The sequence below is a fragment of the Pinus tabuliformis genome, chromosome 2_2 (assembly GCF_031772625.1).
Source record: "Pinus tabuliformis cultivar Carrire ecotype Pingquan chromosome 2_2, CPIR1, whole genome shotgun sequence".
NCBI classification, from domain to species: domain Eukaryota; kingdom Viridiplantae; phylum Streptophyta; class Pinopsida; order Pinales; family Pinaceae; genus Pinus; species Pinus tabuliformis.
In genome coordinates, this window is record NC_142300.1 from 9,891,296 (window position 1) to 9,916,275 (window position 24,980).

At 38.2% G+C, this 24,980-nt stretch overlaps 1 pseudogene; it reads right to left on the minus strand.

Moving 5' to 3' along the window:
- Window positions 1-853: 853 nt before the first annotated feature.
- Window positions 854-24,980, minus strand: part of LOC149191288 (auxin response factor 19 pseudogene) — a 36,165-nt pseudogene continuing 12,038 nt past the window's right edge.

A 24,980-nucleotide genomic window follows, 5' to 3' on the forward strand; every position in this document is an offset into this window, starting at 1 on the left:
GAACATGAGATGAAAGCAAAGCTAATCCATGGCCTACAAATCGAATTACAAAATGACTAACTACTGGCTAACTACTAGCTACAAAATGACTACCCACTAGCTAACCAAAATGAGGCCCCAAGCCTTCTTATTTATACAATTTTGAGGACCCAACAGTCCTCCTAAAAGTTAGGGACTTGGCTGCCCAAGACTTGTAGTTAACAGCAGTCCAACTTGACTTGCTTGGCTGCCCTTGAGCTGATTGATTCGGTGGCCCTTGAACTCCGAGCTGATGGTGGAGAATTCGAGGTAAGGGTCCATAAATGAGGGGGACACCTTCCTACAAATCCTCTAGCTTGTTCTCCCACGAATTTGGCTGCCAAGTGCTCATTAAGACCTTCAATTTTGTCTCCAAGTTGACCAAAAAGGCTACACAAAGCACCCATTAGACTTGTTGGCATAATGACTAACCAAATTCACTCTATTAACACAAATATAATCACAAACATGCAATAAACAAATGAGAATGGTGGATTAAGTCAAATTAGGAGGTTGGATGAGCCCAAATATTTGTCCATTTTTGGGGCTCATCATCACCCCCCTACTGAAAGTGTTGCTCATCCTCTGAGCAACCAAATCTCTCCCCTTGTCTTTGATGGCCTTGGTGACTTCCTTGGCTAGCATCTCGGCCGATTTCTCCTTTGGCTTCCCACTTTTCAGACTTTCCTGTAGAAACAGTCTGATAACTTTTCTCTGTCTTCCTGTAGAAACAGTCCTTTGTCTTCCTGTAGAAACAGTCTGCTAACTTCCTGTAGAACTGCCTTCACTGTTTTGGTCTGCGCGGCTGAGGGTGCCTTCTTCTCGAACTGTGCTGCTACTCCACTTGTTGGGAAGGATTTTGCTGTTGCATATGAAGATGGTGTTGATCCAGCTGTTGTGACCACATAATTTGAGGTTGATACAATTCTGATTGTTGGGACTGTGGAATACTGAATTGTAACTGATGTGACTGCAATGCCTGTTGGGCTGAATTCAAAGGCTTGGTTATGTCACTGCTCCCCCAGTTTTTGTAAGGTAGCAGCAGCCATAGGACGATAGTAATCTGGCTGGATGGCTGAGTTTATTATATCAGGTCTCTAATGCATGTTCATCCATTGGAGTAAACCAACACCAGGCATTGTAGGATTTTGAGAATTAACAATACCAGTCTCCTCCCCAAACCACAGTGAAGATCTCTTAATGGCACTCTCTATTTCTGATTCTTCACCCAGCATTCCTGGCTGCCGTGGGCGCTTGGGCCTGAAGAAAGGCGGAGGACAAATGAAAAATGGGGTGGCAACGGGCTCAATCTCCCAGATAGAAACTCGATTCTGCCTTTCACCAGCAGTTGATTCATCCCACCCAACCTGGATATTACGCCACTGTGAGTTTGGCCATTTCATAGAATCAAGATCACTGATCCCTGTAATGGTACCCATATATCTGCGCACGCCTGATTCCTCAGTTTCAAACATCATCCTGAACCGCATGCCAAGTGAAACCTGGGTGCCATAGATTGCTTCGTTGTACTTAGACAGAGGAATGACAAACTCTGAAGGGCTTGCCCTTGGATTGTAGAAAACGGTAAATGGGCTATGGTTTGAAGCAGCATGCGCTGCTACAGCAAGAATGCCAATATGCATGCTGTCACTAGACAAGACAGATGACGACATAGTTGCTTGTTGCCGATTTGCACGCCTTATACCCAGAAGTAGTTGTGATTTTTCATCCCTTATAAAAAGGACAGAGTCACCAGCAAAAAGTCTCTTCGCACTCACAAATACACCCCATCCTGTTGTTAGAAGATGCCTCTTTGGCTGACCACGATAGATATGTCTGAATGTCCATGCATGGTTATGCAAATCTCTAGCCACAAGTTCTTGAGCTGGTGGTTGCATCGTATAATCTAGTGGTGGAAATGAAACAAGAGGTCCCGCGCAGGCATGCCAAAGTTCAGAATTAATGCTCCTCCTTTCCCCTCGTTTTGAGCTTGAACTTTTCTAAAAATCTCGTGGTTTCTTTCTACAGGGTTGTTTTCTGCCTTTCCTGTAGACGACATCCTGTAGAAAACGCCTGTAGAGTGCAACAGGCGGGAATTTTTTAAGGAATTGAAGAGATCTCGAGAATAAAAGGCAGAAATCGGTAGAGCACCATTGTTTAACTGATCTGGATGGTGGACATGCGCTTCAGTTGACCGCAGTTGAACAAAGAGTGGTGAGAGTTTCAGCCGAGCGTTCCTTGAATTACTGCGTGACTTGTGGTGAGGTGGCAAAAAAACATGCGCACTGGTTTTTTCGAACTGAAGTGTTGTCACGAACTGCTGTTGCTAACTATTCGTTCTCTGCTTGTATTCAATTCCATTAGTTGCACTAGAGTTTAGAATATCCCCAACTGATTGTGTTTTGTTTTTGAACTTCACGTGAATGGCTGATCCATGCATGCGTGATTTTTGCCTTGCTGAGTGCAATTGAACGTGGCTCCCTTCTTGGCTGAATCCACTCATCTCATTCATTCATGCATTGCTTTAGATTAGATCTATGCAAACAGATGAACAAGGTTAAGTCACGTACCTGAAATCAAACGGCTGCTTGCGAAGCTTCTTGCTGCTGCATGCTTTGATGTTGCTGATGCACGCTTGGATCCTTTGATTGCATGAGTCTTGGCTAATGATTTTTTATTTCTTTTCCTTGTGCAGGTGTCCGCTGGCCGGATCTGAGCTGCATGCAATCATTTCCACGTTCAACTCTGCCCGTTCAAGCTGCTGCTGCTGCATGGTCACAAAACCAGAACTTCTTTTTGCCATTTCTCCCAAACGGTAGATCGGTTTGATCTAAAACTCGGTGAGCATGTTCCTACCATCATTATGCATCTCCCATAGCAAATTCGTGATCAATGGATGCACGGATTTCGAGAAAAATGGAAAATGGCTGAAGATTTCAGAGCTCGATTTCTTGGGAACTGTGCATCGGATTCGGCTGAAACTGCTTGGGTAGGCTACTATCACCCATGTGCATCTCCCCATGAAACAGGTTTTAAAATGGATGCACGGATATGGAGGAAACGCAAAAATGGCTGATGGTGATGGAGGTTGATTTCTTGGAAACCGTGCACCGGAATTGCATGAAACTGCTCAGGCATGTTGTCATCAACCTTGTACAATTCCCCATAAAACGGTTTGTCAAATGGATGCATGGTTTTCAAGTTATGGCATAAACAAATTCTGCTCTATGGATTTTTGCCTCAAGGCTTTTTGCATGTGCTTGCATGGGATGTCAAAATGAATTTTGGCTGTGATGCAGGTATGGAGCTGATGGAGGAGGAGTTGGAAGATTGAAGGAGGACTTCTGAACCTTTGAGAAAGCTACCATGCTTGCCAAACCACTTTTTGAAATGCATGCCTAGTTTCCCACAATTTCTACAGGAAGTTCCTGTAGAAGCACAATGAGAAGCACAAGGAGGTGAAAAAATGATGGCGAAAGGCAAGGGATGGACACACAAGTGCTCGTAGGCCTAATCAACAGATTCCCACCATTAGATTCACTTTTGAAATTGTATTTGGCTCGTCCAAAGGTTCTACAGGATGTTTCCTGTAGAAATACAGAGCTTCCTGTAGAAGACACAGTTTTGAGGAAAGAAGCATAATGACATGAAAAAAATGATGGAAAAGGGGTGAGGAATGGAAACATGGATGTGGGTAGGCCTCATGGACATATTCCAAGCCTTCAGGTCCTCCTCGGAGATCAATTTGGCTTTTTTGTAAGCTTCCTGTAGAAGATACGAAACTTCCTGTAGAAGGCACAAAAACTCCTTTGTCTTTGTTTTGAGTGATCCACCTGACCTACAATGTCCTTCTTGCAACCTGCAATGTCACTACTGCAACATGAAATTATTCAATGGAGATTAGCTTTTTATTTTTTCTTTTTTCTCTTTTTTTTTTGAAAAACAACTAGGGCGCCTCATGGAGGTTTTCACCCTAATTGCCTACCTTGGGCGCCTCCAAGGGAGGTTTTCACCCAAAGATCTTTTTCTCTTTTCTCTTTTTTTCCAACCCATTGACTGCCTCATGGAGGTTTTCAATCAATGAGCCAATCTAAGGCACCTCCGAGGAGGTTTTCACCTTAGATTTCTATTTTTCCTCTTTTTTCATTTTTTTCTTTTTCTTTTTTCTCTTTTTTCTTTTTCTTTTTTTTTCTACCCTACCCTACTTGAAAAACAAATTCATTCTCAAGTATAAGAATACTTCCAATGGAGCCATGTGCACATCGAGATTAGAGACAAAATGATGTGAAGGCTCGAGATGCATGCTTTGACAGGTATCCAGATCTCAGAGACCAAATGATCTGGCGTTGAAGGGATCAAACAAAACTGAGGAAGAAAGTACTGCTGCAACTTAGTGACCTTCCGAAACCATATCTCAATATAGCTTTGATATCCTTGGTTCTTTGGCTGATCTGGATCATTCTTCATGTCACCTTCTAACATGACTTTCTCATCTTCCTCTTTTTGCTGATCTTTCTCTTGAATACATGGAAGATCTGATGGTAACCATGAAGGAACTCTCTCGATCTCTAATTCTGATCTCTTCTCTTCATTAAGTGCAGCCCATGGTTCTTTGATCTCCTCTTTGGAATCTTCTTTTGCTTTTGGTCCTTCAATGTTTTCAATAGATTCTCTCTTTTGCAACACTCTTCCTGAGCTTTGGTGAACATCATTGAGCTCAAAAGGAGTCATTTGCACATGTTGTGCCTCAGATTTGCAATGGGGTTGAGCTGCTCCATTGTATGGCTTTGGAAATGGTACGGGTAGTTGAGTGGAGGTGTGAAATTGAGATGGATGGCATTGTGGTTGGGTAGGCATTTGGGGTTGCCTTGGTGGAGGAGGAGGCGATGGTTGTGGATGAGTAGGTGGTGGAGGAAAATGAGCGGGATGAGAGTTGTACTGGGGCCTCCACTCCTGATAAGGTGCATTCCACTGCGGCTGTGGCTGAGCATAAGAGTGAAATGAATGAGCAACTGGTTGGGCATAATATGGATCTGTGAAGGAACAAGGAGAATATGACCAAGGAGGAGGTGTAGACCAGGAAGGATGAGCAGGGGGATCCCAAGAAGGCATGAAAGTGGCTTGATAAGGGTCATAATAGGTCTCGGGTATCCCTTGCAGTTCCTGCTGGTAAGATCTAGGTCCATGTGGCCTCCTTTGGTTCATATAATAGAGTGATTCAGTGGCTCCCTTGGCTCTCTGATATGCAGCTTTGATTCTGGGAAAGGAAGGGCACTGATCTGTAGGATGGTATTCTTCACATACAAAACACACTTCTAGGGAGTGCATTGGACATTCGTTCCTAGGATGCTTTTTAAGGCACCTAGGACAAAAAATGACCAAAGCCCTCTTGGCTTCTTCTTGCTTCTTTTGGATCCGCAAGGTATCCAGTTGCATGGCAAGAAACTGCCTCATGTCACTCTTGAAATCTTCGATCTGATTTGCAAATTCATCCTTGGACAAGGGACTGCTCCCAACATTTCTGCTTGTAGCCATTTGCTTCAGAGGAATGTTTCTTCTTCTTCTCCCCTAGAGGTTCTTCAAATATGTCTTGATGTCCACCCAGGGGTTCTTCAATCACAGCCATCGAAGAAGAGAGAAGGTTGTGTGAAGCAGTGGGGGTGTTTTGCAATCATTTTTCTAACTTATCTCTACTCCTACAAGGCATGAAATGAAATCTTTTTGCTTGATTTTTTTCTTTTTTCTACTTCTACATGCAAAACTGAAATAGATTGAACTGCAACTAACTATCTTGCGAAAATGAAAATGCGGAATTGAAATGAAAGCAGGAAAGGACTAATCTATTTTGCTCAAATCAAATTGCAAGAATGAAATGCTAGGCTACGCTTGCGGAATTGAAATGCTACCCTACGCTTGCAGAAATGAAATTGCGGAATTGAAATGCTAATCTACGCTTGCAGAAATGAAATTGCGGAATTGAAATGCTAATCTATGAAAGCAAGAAATGCTAATCTACTTTTGCATAAATGAAATTGCATAATGGAAATGAAATAAACTACTTAGCAGAAGGTTGTAGTAGAAAATAGAAGAATAGCAACAATCACCAATACTCTGTCGCTTCCCCAGCAACGGCGCCAAAAAGATGGTGAGCTCCAGTATTGTAGCAATAATGCTACAACTCCTGGGGCTTCCTGTCTCTTATTTTATCAACCCGGTAGTTCGTACAAACTTGGAAGCGACGGTGTTGTATGCACAAGTACTAGCTCTTGTCACAGCTGTCACTTGGTCAGCTGGCACAAGTCCGCTAGGGCTCAAGCCAACTTCTATAGGCTCACAGAAGAAGCTTTATGAGTGATGGACGAAAGCTATCTTGAAGGAAGCTAACCTACTTTGCAAAAAGGAAATGGAAAGCTAACAAAGCATAGAAACCCTAATAAACCCTAATTTAACTAGCTTGACCCTTACAATGCAAAAACGTGAATGAAGCTTCTACCAATGATGCTATTACATGCAGTGAGTTGAAATACATGAATCTAAGCTACTTGCACTTGAAAAGACATGTTTTTGTATTTTGTCATTAAGTGGTTGGATTTATTGTGATGATGCTTTTGATTAGGGTTTGGTTGTGCAGGAGCGGTTGGAATGGAAGGAGAGCATGGGCAAGGTCAGGATGGCTAGGGGAGGTCCCAAGGGATCCTTAGCATCAGTCCACAGAGGTTCCTCACGTTCAGATGCTCAGCAACCGAGTGTGTGGGCTCCTACAGGATGTCTGCAGGGGATCCTACAGGAAACTCAGGAATTTCTACAGGAAGGTCTGCAATTCTTCTACAGGATGTTCTGAAATGGGATGTTTGAGGATGGATGGTTGATGGAAGATGCATGGATGGTTATGGAGGTAGGATGGGGGTCTGAAGTGATCCAGGAGCTGATGGATGGAGTGGTGAGATGATGTGGAAGGCTGACTTGCATCAACGAAGGTTTAGGCAATGGAAGAGCAAGAAGGTAGGGTTACGTGGCAAAAGAGCAGATGGGAGATGAGGAAATAGACTTGGTGATGGGGAAGCTGATCTGGATGAGGCTTAGATGAACGAGGAGGTGATGAAGGTGCCCTGCATAGTGTTTACAACTGAACCGACAAAGTCATGCAAGAAAACAAAGATCTAGTTATAAAACCTATGACCTAGTTACTTCACTCTAATTTGACCTAACAGCAAAGGAAATGAACAGAAGTCTATTTGCAGTGAAACCATGTGAAATGATTATGAAACTAAGTGATTATAAACCTAAACATGCATCCAAACTGATATCGAGTTCTGCAAATGAGATTCAAACACTAATGATTGCATGGTGAAGCAAAGAAAGTGTTTTTGTTGGCAGCAAAGTCACATTGGTCCCAGCTCATGATTCCACAAAGGGGGAGGTGAGATCCAAGGTGTTTGGCAGCCTTTTTCTGAAGATCTTCCCTGTGATTAACCTATCAAGCAAATCTGAACATTAAAACCTTTTCTAATCATCAAAAGCAACCTAAACAACAACACAACATTTAAATCTAAATAGCAGATTTTATTATGAGAATGCAGCAAACACATGTAAAGATAAACAAGGGAGGTACTGGGCGCTTGAGATGGGCCCAACCCCAAGAGCTACAGCCTCCCAAGAGAGATTTAGAGCTGGTGTAAAGCTGGATTCATCTTTATTAAACAAGAATGAAGAGTTACATCAAAATTGTCCACAAGAAGAACTTGAACATGAGCTGAAAGAAAAGCTAATCCATGGCCTACAAATCGAATTACAAAATGACTAACTACTGGCTAACTACTAGCTACAAAATGACTACCCACTAGCTAACCAAAATGAGGCCCCAAGCCTTCTTATTTATACAATTTTGAGGACCCAACAGTCCTCCTAACAGTTAGGGACTTGGCTGCCCAAGACTTGTAGTTAACAGCAGTCCAACTTGACTTGCTTGGCTGCCCTTGAGCTGATTGATTCGGTGGCCCTTGAACTCCGAGCTGATGGTGGAGAATTCGAGGTAAGGGTCCATAAATGAGGGGGACACCTTCCTACAAATCCTCTAGCTTGTTCTCCCACGAATTTGGCTGCCAAGTGCTCATTAAGACCTTCAATTTTGTCTCCAAGTTGACCAAAAAGGCTACACAAAGCACCCATTAGACTTGTTGGCATAATGACTAACCAAATTCACTCTATTAACACAAATATAATCACAAACATGCAATAAACAAATGAGAATGGTGGATTAAGTCAAATTAGGAGGTTGGATGAGCCCAAATATTTGTCCATTTTTGGGGCTCATCACTTTCTGTTCAAATTTTTCTTTGCTATTACTGATGATGATCCCAGAACTGTGAAGGAAGCAATGGATTCAGAGGATGGAAAACTCTGGAAAGAGGCCATGGTTGATGAAATGGCATCTTTACACAAAAATGAGGCTTGGGATCTAGTGGAGTTGCCGGCTGGAAGGAAACCAATTGGCAGCAAATGGGTGTTCAAAAAGAAGACAAATGCAGAAGGAAAAGTGGAGAAATACAAAGCTCGGTTGGTAGCAGAAGGTTATTCCCAGGTGTTGGGAATTGATTTTGGTGATATTTTTTCTCCTGTTGCCAAGGTAACTTCTATTAGATTACTTTTATCTGTTGCTGCTGCTTTTGATTTTGAGGTAGAATAGATGGATGTGAAGACAGCATTTATTCATGGGGATCTGGAAGAGGAAATCTACATGAAGCAACCTGAAGGCTTTGCAACGAAGGGTAAGAAAGAACTGGTATGCAAGTTAAAGAAGTCTTTGTATGGGTTAAAACAGTCACCAAGGATGCGGTATCGGAAATTTGATACATTTATACAGGGACTTGGCTTCACCAGAAGCAAAGCAGACCACTATGTGTATTTTAAATTAATTGGTGACCGTGTTATTTATCTGGTCTTGTATGTGGATGATATGTTGTTGGTTGGAAATGACAAAGAAATTATCCAGGATTTGAAGACCCAATTGTCCTCCAAATTCAACTTGAAAGATCTTGGTGCTACAAACTATATTTTGGGCATGGAAATTAAAAGAGATTGGGCAAAGAGGAAGCTCTGGCTAAACCAGAGGAAGTATGTTGAGACAATAATGCAGAGGTTTAATATGCAGTAAATTGGTGAAGGTTCCTATTCCTGTAGGTGTGAGGTTATCTGCTGAACAATGTCCCAAGACACAAGAAGAGGAAAAGGACATGTCTCGTGTTCCATATGCAAGTGCAGTCGATAGCCTAATGTATGCAATGGTCTGTACTAGACCAGACATTGCACATGCAGTGGGAGTATTGAGCAGGTTTATGTCAAAACTAGGAAAGGAGCATTGGACAACAGTGAAGCGGGTTTTCAGGTATTTGTGTGGCACTAGTGATTATGGTCTGTGCTACCAAGGAAGACCAGGATTGGACAGAGTGTTGGATATTCATGGCTTTGTTGACGCAGACTGGGCTGGAGATCTGGATCAGAGAAGATCTACAAGTGGGTATGTGTTTAACCTATTTGGAGGTGTAGTCAGTTGGATGAGTAAGAAACAATCTGTAGTGGCACTATCAACTACAGAGGCAGAATACATGGCAGCCACTCATGCAAGCAAGGAAGCAGTTTGGTTGCAGAGATTGTGTTCAAGTATGGGGTTAGTACAGGAAGCTATAACGATAGACTGTGATAGCCAAAGTGCAATTTTCTTGGCAAAGAACCCTGCATATCATTCAAAGACAAAGCACTTTGATGTTCAGTGTCACTTTGTGAGGGATATGATAGAAGACAAAAAGGTGTTGTTGGTAAAGGTGGACACCTTGAAGAATACTACAGATGCATTGACAAAATCTGTGAGCTCTGAGAATTTCTCTTGGTGTAGAGAGACAATGGGCATTTCAGGGCTGCGAAAATGACTAAGCTCTCTTGTGGTCCCCTGTGGAAAGAAAACAACAAATGGGAGAATGTTGGGTTGTGTTATATTCTTTCCAAGTAGTTAACAGGGGGTTTGAAGGGCACCCATAACCCAACTTTATGGGGTCCGGGGTAGCGCCCCAGAAAATTTTGGTTTTGGACCCTATGTTAGGTTGGGCGGACCCACCTATGGTTTTGTGCATGATTTTCGCACATGCTTTTTTGGATGTGATGGTTTTTCGGTCCATGGTATTGGACATGATGGTTTTCAGTCCATGGTATTGGACAAGATGGTTTTTGGTCCATGGTATTGGATGCTTCGACATGTATAAATATGTATTGTAACATTGAAAGGAACATAATGAAAAATCAAGCTGGTAGTCCTGGTTTTGGGATCCAGGGGAAAATCTCTGTGTATATGTGTTTTATGTGTTATGATATTGCATTGTTTATTTTCCGTGTTTTAGAATTTGTATGCAGGTAATTTCTGTACAGGGTTAAAACTTACAATATCATAATGAAATAACCACATGCATATAGCATGCATTCCATAACTAGCAAGGAAATCATACATGAAACTCGGTGCCAGTAAAGAAAACCCGGTGTGGTTGTTGATCCTGTTGTCCTCTTGCACTTTCATGCTTTTCCTTTGCCTTCTTGATCCAAATCTGAAGTATGCCACAATACTTTGAAATTGCTCCAAGAAAACTCTAAGTGTCCAAGAGTATGAGAGAGAGAATAGAATGAGAGTGCTAAAGACTAAACTGAAAAATGTTGTGAATTGATCCTCAGAAGCCTTTTTATCATTGAGGCCTCTATTTTCTTCAATTTCCATTATTTTTCCCTCATTTTCCTCCTCACGTGCAACCTATGACCTTTCACCTTCCTTTTCTCCTATTTCCCATATTTTCATAAGTAAAATGCCAACAAATGCCTCATGCCTTTCCAAAGCCTTTGTCATTTCCTTTGTCAATTTCCATAACCATTATTTAATCACAAGTGATCCACGTCACTATGTTTTTTCCCAACATTTAGCTTGGAATACGTGTCCCATGACCTCGTTTATTATTTTTCCTTTATTAACTTTATTACATGGATTTTTAACCTGAGGCTATTACAAACCCCTCCCCCTTAGGGGAACACCATCCTCGATGTTCAATGACACCTACAACTAGAAAGGTCGCTAAAAAGAAAAACATACTTCCCATGGAGCTTTATAACTTAGCTCGTTGTAGTATTTACAATGATCAACTTGCTAATAAGAAAACCAACATGAAAACATAACAACAAGACACCAATACCACTTATTGGAGCTTTATAGCATAGCTCATTGTGATATTTAAATCCATATATATATATATATATATATATATACACCAAAACTGCTTCACCTCAATCGGCCAAAAATGAAGGATACATAGCCCGCATCTAATCAACCATCTCCCATGTATCTTCATTGGGCCCAAATTTCTTCCACGACACTTTAACATGTTCGATTTCTCGGTTCCGAAGCATTAGCATATTTCTCTACAAAATGCACTGAGGTTTTGGCTAGAAATCTCCTTCTAGTTCCACCTACAATACAGACTATTCAATCACATGATCAACATCCTTAACATACTTCTTAAGTAATGACATATAGAAAACATCATGGACTTTCAGTATCAAAGTCAATGCAAGTTTTTACACCACTAGTCCAATCCTCTCAACGTTCTCAAAAGACCCACAATATTGTGGTGCTAGCTTCACACATGATCCAGTCCCCAAGGAGATCTTCTTGGGCTTGAAGTGAAAATACACATGTTCCCCAACCTGAAACTCCTTAAATTCCCTGTGTTGATTTGCATAACTTTTCTTCCTATCGTATGTTTCCTTTATATTCTTCTTCATAACCTACATTTCATGTTCCATTTCTTCCAACATGTCTAGTCCTATCAACACCCTATTCACTGGATCAATCCAACTGATAGGAGTATTACAAATTCTCTAATAGAGTGCCTCAAACGTACTCATTCTCAGTGACTCCTGATAACCATTTTTGTACGCAAACTCCACTAGTGGAAGATACTCTTCCCACTTCCATTGTTGATGCATAACATACATCCTCGACATGTCCTCAAGAATCCTATTGACCCTCTCTATCATTCCATATATTTGTGGATGATAAGTTATGCTGAAAGATAACTTTGTCCCCAAACCTGCAAATAATTCCTTCCCAAATATAGAAGTGAACTTAACATCCTTGTCTGACACAATATTCTTTGGTACACCATGCAACCTCACTACATCTTTGATGAAGATATGTGCTACAACATTACTTGAATAAGTAGACTTCACTAGAATGAAGTGCACTACCTTAGTCAACCTGTCAACCACAACCATAATAGAATCATGTTGTCTAGATGTCCTCGGTTAAATTGTAATGAAATCCATGGAAATGACCTCCCATTTCCACTTTGGAGTCGGAATCAGCTGTAGTAAATGATTTGGATACTTACACTGTGATTTTACTTGTTGAAAATCCAAGCATATAGCCACTTCTCTCTTCAAATTTAGCTAATAGTATAACTTATTCACCATTGTCAATGTCTTCTGATATCCTGGGTGACCTGAAAACGACTTAGCATGAAATTCCATCAAGATAAGCTTCTTGAGCTCATTGTTGTCCGACACATAGATCTTGTCCCTAAATTTGACCAAAGCATCCACTATGAGGCGATAGTCCACATCTTGATCACATGTTGTAACATGTTCCTAAGCTCCCTATACTTTTCATCTTGTTATCATGTCTGCAACATTTGATCATGTAGATCTTTCCTACATGAACTCATAGTTGCTATATGATTCACCTGCACTCTTCTGCTAATAGCATCTGCAACCATGTTCTCTTTCCCTTTAATGTACCTAATCTCAAAGTCAAACTGGCTAATCATGGCCAACCATCTAACTTGTCTAACATTCATATTCGATTGGTCAAACAAGTAGCTTAATCCATTGTGATCACTCATCAATACAAGCCTTCTGCCAAGAAGATAGTTCCTCCACATATTCAAAGCATGGATGATCGTTGCCAACTCAAGATCATGTGTAACATAATTATACTTGTGCTCATTCAGTTTCTTTGATTGAGAGCACACTACTTGTCCTTCATACATCAGGACTCCACCAAGTCCTCTCTTGCAAGCATATGTACACACCACGAACTATTTGTCTGGAACTATGATCTTTAGAACTAGAGAATTTGTAAGCAGTTACTTCAACTGCTTGAAACTTGTTGCACATTCTTATGTTCGTTCAAAATTCTTATCTTTACTTTGAAATGATGTAATAGTATAAGAAATATGTGAGAAGTTCCTGATGAACCTCTTATAATAACCTGCTAACCCCATGAATGATCTAACCTCATCCACATTCCTAGGAGCTGCCCATTCCATAATGGCTTTTATATTTTCCGGATCCACTGCTATGCCTTCCTTGGAGACAACATGCCCCAAGTAATGTACCTTTGTCTAAAAGAAAATGCATTTGCTAAGCTTGGCATACAACTAATGCTCTCTTAGCAATCTCAATACTTTTACTAAGTGTTCAACATGCTCTTCTTCATTACTATAATATATCAATATATCGTCAATGAACGCAATAACAAACTTGTCCAAATAAGGGAACAACACACCATTCATCAAGCACATAAAAGTATTTGCAACATTAGTCAAACCAAATGGAACTACAACAAACTCACAATGCCCATACCTGGTTTGGAAAGAAGCCTTGTAGATGTCCTCTTATTTAATGTGTACCTAATGGTATCCTGACCTCAAATCAATCTTCGAGAGCATCAATGCTCCCTTCAACTAATCAAACAAGTCATCAATCCTCCGCAATGGATACATGTTCTTGATGGTCACCTTATTCAACTGTTTCTAGTCAATGAACAGTCTAAGAGTACCATCCTTCTTCACAAACAACATTGGTGCGCCCCAAGGTGACACACTTGGCCTGATGTATCCCTTGTCAAGCATTTCCTTCAAGTGACAACTTCAATTCTACTAACTCTGGTGTGCTCATCTTGTATGTTTCCTTTGATGTTGGTGTTGCCCCTGGTACCAACTCAATAGAAAAGCCCACTTTCCTGTGAGGTGACAACTCTGGAATATCTATGGGGAATATATCCTGCAACTATTGTAGAATTGGATACCTTTTCAAAACTTTTGCATCCTCAACATGCTTACCTTTATCACTAGAAATATGTACTACAAATAATACACATCCTTTTCTGTGACTACACTTTGCCTGCATAGTTGTCACCATTCTAACTGATGTTGTCTTCTTCTTACCCTGCAAGTTCCTCTATTCTCCATTTCCATCCAAGCACTCATTAGCCTTGTCATAAAAATCCACCTTTCTCCTATGAAGATACAACCAATCCATACCCAACAACATACTGTATGGTCCCAATGAAAGCACATTCAAATGTGTTGATGTAGGCATACCATTCAACTCAAATGCACAAGCTCTTACCTAGTGATGAACTCTTTTCTTAGTACCTGTAGGCAACTGCTCTACCCAATATGTTGCATGTACTTCTTTCTTCAAAGCACACTTATCCACCAGGTCAAGATTAACATAACTATAATTAAATCCATGGTCAATCAAAATAGAAACAACTTGATAAAAAAGATTAACATCCATCTCGATAATAGATGCCCGGTGATCTTCCTGCCTATTATCCAATGTTGCATAGATTCGAGGAATGCTTTTTCCAACATCCCCAATTGTTTTCACCTCCTAAGAATTATAGATTTGTGGTCTACCACCCTGATACTGTGGAAAATCTCTCCTACGGTGATGTTTTCCACAAGTCCAACACTGTAAAGGATTCTTGTCATCACCCTTGTTTTGCTCCTCAAACTGAAATCCCTGTCCTCTGTCATATTCATTGAAATTTTTGTGTGGTGCAACATTCTCTTTGTAACTTGTGTCCTGACGTCTTGTTCACTTCTTATCCCATTTTCCTTTATTCTTCTCATTGCCTTTCCAATCCTACCTAGTCTCAAATTTGCGCTTCAATTTCTCATAACAATTCTTTAGTTTTATGATGGCTTCCTCCAGCGATATAGGTTCATCAAACTTGATTTTGTCCTTGAATGTTACTGACAACCCACTAATTCATCTTTGAATCTTAGCTTTCTCCTCCTTAAGATAAGGCACATACCTCAATAACTCCAAGAATCTGCTAGTGTACTCCTCATTGGTCATGGTTCCTATCTTCAGCTCATAGAAATATTTTTCTATGTCATCATAGTATCTCTTAGATAGATGCTTCTTCCTGAAAATTCTCTCAAAGTCACACCAATTCAACTCCTCTTCCCAAATTCCCCTGATATTCTTTACATATTCCCACCAAATGTTTGTTTTACCTTTAAGATTGAACGTAGTTATTTTGGCCTTCGAGTTCTCTGAGTAATCATGCAATATGAAGAATTTATTCATCCAAAGAAACCAAGCTTATGAATCCTATGACTTATTCATTTCTCCATCAAATGTAGGAGGCTTTTCCTTCTTGAATTCATCTGGAAAATATCACATGTCACTCCTTCTGTAAGGATGATAATGATGATGACCATGGTACCTGTCTGAACCAGAACTAGAGTAAAGCCCATGTCCATTTCCTTGTCTATCATGTGCATCCAAAAATCTTCCATCTCTAATGGTATCATCTCTATACGACATGTGCCCACCATGATACCTGCTACCATACGCTCCATTACTCCTATCCTCCAGCCCATAATTGATCTATGGTTGTCCCTGTCTCTGCAAGTATGACAAGATCTCAAGGATAACTGCATTGACCTCTACTTGTTTCTCTTGTGGGTTGGAAAGTCTCTCTTGTGACTAAATGATTCTATCATTATCTACTTTGAAACTCCTTATTTATGCCTTCAAACTCCTCGAAGTTTTTTTTATGTGAGGGTGGTACATCACCATGTTTCTCATCTAATCTATAGGGAGAATCTCGTGAACTATAATCCACCATTTTACTAGTCATATTTGATATTCTTCTTCTTGTAAGTATATAATGTTACCTAAACCAAAACATAAACATAACCAACATACCTCAGTATAGTTCAGGGGAGGATATCTCGTATGCAAGATCAACCAATTAGCACAATACATGTATAAACATAATCATAGCAGTATATAGACATCATCTCAATCATCATCCCAGTTACCATGCATGATTCCACAAACTATGACACCAACTAGATACAATGTATGCACACCAACATATAGACAGTGACATGTGTAAACAATGCATATACAACTGACATGCATTCACAACAAACACATCCCAACAATAGCATCATCAACTTCTACATGGAAACACAATTGTAGCAATGAGTACCGTCATGCATACACACATCCCAACAACAGCATCATCAAATTCTACATGGCAACACAATTGTAGCAATGACTACCATCATGCATACATAACAAACACATAAACCACATACATAATGAACACATATGCAACTGACATGTATGCACGACAAGCACACTCTGCCCATCCAGTCCAAGGGTTGAACCATGCTCTAATACCACTTTGTGGTATCATATATCACCCAAAGAGAATGGAAACTATACACCACCCTAAGAGAATGAAACCCGCTATGATACCACTTTGTGGTATCATATATCACCCAAAGAGAATGGAAACCAAACACCATCCAAAGAGAATGAAACCCACTCTAATACCACTCTGTGGTATCAAATATCACCCAAAAAGAACAAAAACCAGACACCACCCAAAGAGAAAAAAACCTGCTCGGATACCACTTTGTAACACCCTCCTCCCACACTTACCCAAGCTAACCGGTCCACCGAGGTAAATATGTGATGAAGAGTTACTATGATATGATTCAAATCCCCAAGTACAATTAAGGAAGTGGAATCAACAAACCAAAATCAAACTGACCTTCCTCGGGAGCTACAAGATCCCCAAGGACTAACCAACCACTCCAGGTACCCAACCCTTGATTTAACTTACCTTTTAACTGAACTAGACCCCCAATCACTCCCATGAAAATCCCTCTATGCAACTGTCACTGTCTAGTCGCTGTCACAAAAAATCCTCCATGCGACTACAGTCTTTTGCAGGCAATTTTGTGCTAACAATCTTAAATTCTGAGCCACTTTTTCAGGGCCAAGACTCAAGCCTCTGCCCATAACTTGATGGAATTCTAAAAAATGATAAGTAAAAAGAAGACAAGACCTCTAATGAAATACTTTAACAAGGACATGACGGGACTCATCCTAACAATGACAAGAATTTCGTTGAACACACCATGAACATGTAATGTACAGGTTATAAAAACACATCTAAACATAGTGACGTCATACTTATCTAAGATTCGTCAAGAAGGTCTAATGCCCTCTCACATTATCTACATTATCATCTATTATGTTATTCATTCATCAAAATTTCATCTACTAACCAAAACTTGATGAGAGCCATAACTCAAGACTATCATAAAACCATACTTGTAACCAACATATAACTAGATAAATAACAACAATAGAATAGTTGTCATAGCCATATAGTAACAAGTACATTTACATGTAGAGAATTAGAGGAAAGGAGCTCTTATTAACATATGCAAATCCAACCAAGTCCGAGACTTCCACATACCACCTGACCATAGCTTGGGTTGAACCAAATCTGTCTTTCAACCTATCAACCCCATGCCATATTCCAAGCATGAATGTGGGATCTCATGGAATAAACCAAGAAAACCAAACCAGGGCTTCCAGAGGCCAAAACACCTTAACCCTCAACCAATTATTCCACCTCATGGTCAGACATCACTAACCATCACCAATTCGATCTATATCCAAGATGTCCAGGGCTCCAAAGCATTTGTTCCAACCCGGATTCCAAGACTAGTAACTCAACCCACAGTTGTCGCCGAGCTCCAGAGCATTTGTCCAACCAAGGTTTCCAAGACTAGTAACTCAACCCACCAAGGGCTCCAAATCGTTTGTCCAACCAAGGCTTCTAGGACTAGTAATTCAACCCATGATGTTACAGGGCTTCCAGAGAGTTTATGCAACCAAGGCTCCAGGAACTAATAACTCAACCCACAACCATAAGGAACATGAGCACCAACCAGAAAAAAAGGGTAAAATCCATAGCACCACAGTTATTTAGGAAATGGCAAGGCTAGGAAAAACACTGTCAATCCAGGCAATCCTCCATGCCAATGACAGATCATAACAAAATAACCACATGCATATACCATGCATGCTAGAACTAGGAAATCATACATGCAACTCAGTACCTGTAAATAAAACTTGTTGTAGTTGTTGATCCCATTGTCTTCTTATGCTTTCCTTCTTTTCCTTTTCCTTATTGCTCCAATTCCCAAGTATGACACAATAAGAGTATGAGAGAGAGAGAATAGATTGAGAGTGTCAAAGACTGAATTAATAAAATCTATGAACTGATCCTCATAAGCCTTTTTATCGTTGAGGCCTCTATTTTCTTCAATTTCCATTATTTTTCCCTCATTTTCCTCCTCACAATCAACCTATGACATTTCACCTTCCTTTTCTCCTATTTTCCATTATTTTCATAAATAAAATGCCAATAAATGCCTCATGCCTTTGCCAATTTCCATAGCCATTAATTCATCACAAGTGATCCCTATCACTATGTTTTTTCCCAACATTCAAATTGGAATACATGTCCCATGACCTTGGTTATTATTTTTCATTTATTAACTTTATTACATGGATTTTTAACCCAGGGTTGTTATAGGCGGATTCAGAATAAACACAGTAAACCCATTCCTTAGGAAAATAATAAGGGAATCAACCTCTAATTTCTACACCAGAATGCGGGTATTCAATGTTGTGATATGAAGCCATTAAACCCAAAATGTACTCCATAAATAGTAAACAAAAACCTTCAAACATTTAGCCCATAGATATATGACAAAATTTCATAAATAGAAACATAAGCATTCAAGAATTACACTTAATAACTTCATACACTAGCATTACATAGCGATGCAATATCATTCAAAACTAAATATCAATTTCTATAGAGATATTCTTTAAATCCATAACTCTCAATTTAGTGCATCTTATTTACAATATAGAAAGAGGGAAAATTGAAGTTGGGACTTCAATTTTCCACCCAACCATAAACCTACCATAGCTGAAATCACTTAAAATAGTCAACCTCAAGTTAGATACACGATCTAAGGGGAATTTTTTTCAACAGATTTAGTAGGAAGCGATATTCAGTCCACAGAGGATATGAAATACATATATCATTAGGTGGTTTATCAACTAGTCAAGCACAAAATATTTCACAATATTTGGTGGTTTATCAATTGTGCCAAGCACTCTAAGAGTGGTTAATCATCCCATAGCAAGCACCCTAGGTGGTTTATCAGCTCTCTCTCAGCAAGTACCCATCTATATGTGGTTTATTAACCTTAGCTAGCACCCTGAGTGGTTTCTCACTGCAGTCCTTGGAAAGAACTCATTCCCATTTACTCTTGATCCTCTTGCATTTCTGGTCACAATTTCCTCTTTGAGGGAATCCCATTCCCTTGGCTCATAGCTCTTTCTAGATTTACTCATGAGCTTCACCAAGAAGATTTCTAAGCCCCACATTACTATGCATTTTCCTTTTCATCATTTCCTTAGAGTGTCTTTCCATGTTCCTCTTGGACTCTTCCTCTTTTTTATCTTATTATTTGCACCATAAAATTAATTCAAAAGTTTCCAACTAACCCCACCTAGGTTTATCCTTCCTCTTCCCTCTTATATCATGGATTTGTGGTCTCACTCTTCAGGCCATTACATAGATATATACTCATTTATAAAATCAAGTATCATTAAATTACAAAAATCAGGGAAAAAGCATACTATAGATGTCACAATTTTAATAAAAAAATTGGGTAAATAGCTATTGAACCTAATAACACGATGATTATAATCTCACACACACACATATTGTTATTATGTATATTCTTGCATGAGAACTAACCTACATATTGGAAGGGACTATGTGATATCCAAGATCCATGTTAATGACTAGGGGATGTTGAGACATCCAACGGGGAATGGTATGATGTAAATTGTTCTATTATATTTTGTATCTACTTGATATGCACTATTATGGCATGGGGTAGGGTGTATATTACAGGTGAAATGAATTCCCAACTAGATTATTCAATTACTAGCATCCAACCAACATCATAGTGTGGTCCATGTTAGAGTGTTAACCTTGTTTCTTTGAGGAGGGGTGGAGGAATTTCCCACCATGTAACCTCCAATCATGGAATCATGGAAGACTAGTGATGGACATGCTCCCCTAGACATATGATGATGATTTCCAGTTTCCTACTGGGAAATTTAGGTCAATCTAGTTGACACTTCTACCATCTTACTTTTATCAATGGTTAGATCAGTATAAATGATGCCATAATATACTACAACATGGGACAAATAGGATGGGAGTGGAGGTAGGTTAGGGAGAATAGGAGGCTATAGGCTAGTTGGAGACTCTTGATGGGAAGTGATATCCTTGGTTCATTTACATAAATTTTGGTTACTACATCTTTATCCTTGTTTTTCATACCTTATTGTTGTACTATTTTTTAACTACTTAATCCTCTTGACTTTTATGATTGGCTCTTATAAGTATTATTAGTATGAATACGAGGTATGTGTATGATAGCTACATACCCATACCTCACATGAATAAAATAATATCTCATACCCTATTATGTTAGATGATTAATTAATGACTGAGCTTGATTAGTGCGTAAGTTATGATTAACCTTAAGCTTAATTAATGATCAAGTTTATAGTTAGCCTTAATCTTGACTTATAATTAATTAATGATATTCTAACATGATTATTTAATCTTTAATTAAGAGGATTCTTGTGAATCCACAAGGTTGACTGACATGATTAAATATTAATATTTGATTGTTTTGTTATTTTATTATCTATATCTTAAAAACCCTCACATTGTGGTTCCCTCAAATTAATTAAAGGATAAGAGAAAAGTGGGAGCGGCTCGAGGAGAGGCATGGGGGTGATTTGATGACATAAAGGAAGTGGGTGGCAATTATTTTGAGTAGGTGGCATTTATTTTGAGAGGTGGCATTTACTTGGGGGGGGTGAGGATATCAAATTGGCATATCCCCTTGGGGGGGGGGGGGTGGGAGGATATCAAATTGGCATATCCCCACATGTCACTATTGTAGAAAATTGCATCTTTAATATAATCACATTACTATCATTAACTATTTTAAAGAGGATGTTTTTATAGCGTGTAGTCTAACTAATAGATGAAATTACCTTTTTCAAGTTTTTTTTTAGGCCAAGTTTGCCCAAAGTTTTGGTAGATATTTTCAAGAATAATAAGTTTTTGTTTAATCTGTAAGATCAAGTGTCTTGAAGGTTTTTTTAGGACATTGAATCTATTTATGCATTCAAAAGTGCATTTTAAACAAAAAGAAATCACAATCTTGCTCGAAAGTGTATTATTAGATTCTAGCCATAAAATTCATTTCGTCTATTAGTTAGACAATTCTCGTTTATAGTCCTGCTCATTATTATTATAGAGAAACATATTAATGTCAATATAATTTAATTTAGTTAAAATATAATGAAAAAAAAATTGTGACATTATATTTTTTGTTTTTAATTGTACTTCTAAATATATAAATGTATTCAATAAATAATTAAACTACACCATTTCCATTTACAAAATTTAAAATAACTGAGTGATAATAAAAAATCATTTTAAATTTTGAAGTTCTAAATTTTTAAGATTTGATTTTCCTTCTCGATAATTAAATTATATTATTAATATAATTTAAATTTTTAAAATAACTAAATAGAATAAAAAAAATTAAATTAATTAAATAATTGATTAGTTGCTTTCATATATATATACCAAAACTTTTAAATGATTATTATTTTATTTTTTTGTAAGTCCCAAATGAATTGGTTTTTAAGAGAAAAAAGGGACTTTAGGTTCAGTTTGAAATTCAAATTATATCGTAGTGTAATATATATATTTTTTGGGACAAACTTTATGTTGAGCTTTATGTTGAGCTTTATTTTTTTTTGGGACAAACTTTGTGTTGAGCTTTATTTTTTTTGGGACAAACTTTGAGTTGAATGGAGTGATGATGTTTGTCGGTGTCATCCCAAGCAGCTAGGGTTTACTTTAGCCCCCAAGTGCGACAATTCACTGGCCACCAATTAATTTTTGTAAAGCACGTAGCAGAAGTCTTTAGATCGAGCTAGGTTCATTGGTTCGAGTTCACTTTAGTTTCATTATTTCTGAGATTCTTCCATCAAATTTGGGTGGTTTTCTTCATTGTTGGTCACCATATGTGGCTCTCTATTTTAAACGTGGAATTCTTTGGTTTTTTTTCAAAAAAAAGTTTAGAGTTGTTTATGAAAAGTGCTCCCACAAGAGTAGATTTTTCAAAAAGACAAAATCCGTCTTTACTTTAGGCATTATCTCCTTTGTAGCAAAAAACATTTCTTTTATTTTCTATGAGAGGGGTTTAATAGGTATTTCTCTTATTTTCTATGAGAGAGGTTTACTAGGTAAGGTTACATGCTTATTGCCATGGTCTTTGAACTCTCTAGAAATAAATATCTGAGAAATGGGTTGTCTCAATCATGTTGTTGTGTTTTTATTTGGTAACAAAAGAGTTAGGGACTTAATCTTCAAATTGGGTTCTACTTTATGGGTTTTAAGGAAAAGTTCTTTCTCCTTGGAGTCTTGTATAGATTAAATGGTTGTGCTTCCTTATAAATACTTTATGGGTTTTAAGGAAAAGTTCTTTCTCCTTGGAGTCTTGTATAGATTAAATGGTTGTGCTTCCTTATTATTTTATTTATAGGTTAGATTATTACACTTCTCTATTAGTTTATGGGTTGAGAATTTTCTTAAAGTTTATTTGAATTAAGTTGGGCTTTTTTTATTGATTATGTTGATTCAAAAGGTAACGTTTTCACATGTGTCAACATTTGTGTGGAAAAAGATTTAAAAATATATAACTAAATAAAATACTCAATTGGAAGAGTTACAGTCATCTTCAAATCCTTGATTATGAGAAAGTTCATTTCAAGTGTAACTCTTTCCATAAGCATGAAAATTTCACTAAAATCAATCCAAGAGCTCAAGAAACTTAATTATCTTCTAAATAAATCCCAACATGTTAGAATAACACTAAGCAAGATTTACAAACAAGTTTCAAGAAAGCATAAGAAATGGTATCATAGGGAGATTCATTTTGACAAAAGGTCTTAGTCATGTCTATCTAATCTATGTAATTATATATTAGAAGTTTTGGAAACTCGAGAAAAATGAGAAAGGGACTAATCAAGAAAGGTTCTCAGAAGAATCTCTCAGAGTAAAAATCTAGGCCATCAACAAATTAATAAGAGAAAACAATGAATACAACTCCAAATAATAGGGATGAGACTGCAATTGGGGTATGTGCAAATTCACAAGTGAAGGAATCAAAACAGAAAGAGGAAGAGATAGGAGCATAAAAAAAGAAAAGGGATGAATCAAGTGGTGAGATTCCTACAATATTTGGCTCTCCTTCCTTTGCAAATGTATTAAATTAAGATTAATGCCCTTCCCCTTAGCTAACAAGAGATGGGAAATCAAGTTTCGATCAAAAGGAAAGATCAAAAATCTTAATAAGTAATCAACCACTTATAGATTTGGTTAGGTTTAGTGGGGGTTGAGTTCCATAAAAATGATATTATGTCTGGTGTTTGCATTATCTTATGCAAGTAATTTGTAAGAACTTATTCTTGTACTTAGGAAGAAATAAGACTTAAGTTATAGTAGGCATAGGCTTACATCTATCATTTTTGTCCTTTCGGTAGAATAAGGTATGTTTTTTGTTTTTTTGTTTGTTCCATCTCAAAATATTTGAAGAAACATTATTTTTATAACTTTGTTACAATCTTTGCTACAACCTATACTTAATATAAATCCTCCAATTATATTTATGTCGATGGACATGTTTATTTTGGAACAGGGCTTGCAAAATTTTATTCCAATTATTAATCATTATTAAGTGGGTGGTAGGGATTTAACCTCTTCATAATATAATAAGAATGTCTTTCAAATTAATCACATCATTATTATTTGGTCAGCGTTTCAAACCAACTAATGTGGTTCAACCTCACGACAAAGGTTTGAAACGTCGACCAAATAATAATGATGTGATTAATCCGAAAGACATTCTTATTACATTATGGAACACAAAAACCTAAGATCTAAAACTCTACATAATATTTTTAGTAATAGTCAAGATAGAGGATTGGTATCTATCTCAAAGGTAGCTAAGCCCATTTTGTTTTTAAATTTAATTAAAAAATGTCATGTTCACAATTGTCATGGAACTCTTATTGCTTATTGTTACTTTATTATGTTTTACTTGTTACATATTTTTTTAAATATATATATATGTTTAACTCATATATTAATTTTTTTATAATAATAATAATAATTTGAAATAAGTTATAATTTAGTTCATTTTTTATATGTTTTTTTGCAATGTGAAATGTATCGTAACGTAAGTGTCTTGATGACTACTATAAATTGATATCAATCCTTGTTTGATAGCCATTTAATTTACATGATTGTGCTAGCATATATATTCTCTCCTTTTTTACCATGGTGAATCAGTAACTCATTGGAGTAATATGGTTGAGGCCCAAGATCACACCTATGGGTTGTCACTATAACACCAAGACTATATCGAATAGCCTGTAAGTTAGATTTACCAAGAATTTAAGACTTAATAAGAGTTGAGACTCCATGTTGGTGGGGGGGCCTACTCCTTGAGCCTGTTCAGACTCCACGTTGGTGGGGGAGCCTACTCCTTGAGCTTGTTGAGACTCCACGTTGGTGGGGGAGCCTACTCCTTGAGCCTGTTGAGACTCCATGTTGGTGATGGAGCCTACTCCTTGAG